The following is a 576-nucleotide window of genomic DNA, read 5'->3' on the forward strand; positions in this document are numbered from 1 at the left end:
TAACAAAATGCTGAAACTGGTATTATAAATAATGCAGATTCGGGAAGATGTGGGGAAGTCCAAAAGATTCTGTAAAAGAAATATGATTTATGAAACTGTTGTATTTTATTCTTTGTTCTTTTTTATTTTGTAAAATTAATAAAAATATTTAAAAAAAAAAAAATAGAAACTTGATATATGAATGCTTTTAGGCATTTTCTCTTGCAGCCATGAGGTCTAGAAATTTGACATGCAGGGATTAATAGAATGAATTAATAGAAAATAGATTCATAGAAAATAAAAAGCTGTCATGAGGTCTAGAAACTTGATATATGAATGCTTTTAGGCATTTTCTCTTGCAGCCATGAGGTCTAGAAACTTGACATGCAGGGATTAATAGAATGAATTAATAGAAAATAGATTAATAGAAAATAAAAAGCTGTCATGAGGTCTAGAAACTTGATATCCCTCCCAAAGGCCTCTTCCCAAAAAGCCACCGGTCCAAAGAAGTTCTCCCGTTTTCCCTCCAGGGGGAAAACTCCTCCTTTATCTCTCTCTCTGTGCAATCTTTTCCCTGAAAAGGGATGAGCCGCCCAG

At 33.5% G+C, this 576-nt stretch overlaps 1 protein-coding gene across 1 annotated transcript in view; it reads left to right on the top strand.

The window, feature by feature from the left end:
• The first annotated feature begins 566 nt into the window (after positions 1-566).
• Positions 567-576, top strand: part of TBXA2R (thromboxane A2 receptor) — an 18,136-nt gene continuing 18,126 nt past the window's right edge. The window contains exon 1 of the mRNA XM_081846325.1: positions 567-576. This exon is cut by the window's right edge and continues 161 nt beyond it. The gene's annotated coding sequence lies outside the window, so the exon portion shown is untranslated.

Source organism: Podarcis erhardii (assembly GCF_964252035.2).
Source record: "Podarcis erhardii genome assembly, chromosome: 18".
Classification (NCBI taxonomy): domain Eukaryota; kingdom Metazoa; phylum Chordata; class Lepidosauria; order Squamata; family Lacertidae; genus Podarcis; species Podarcis erhardii.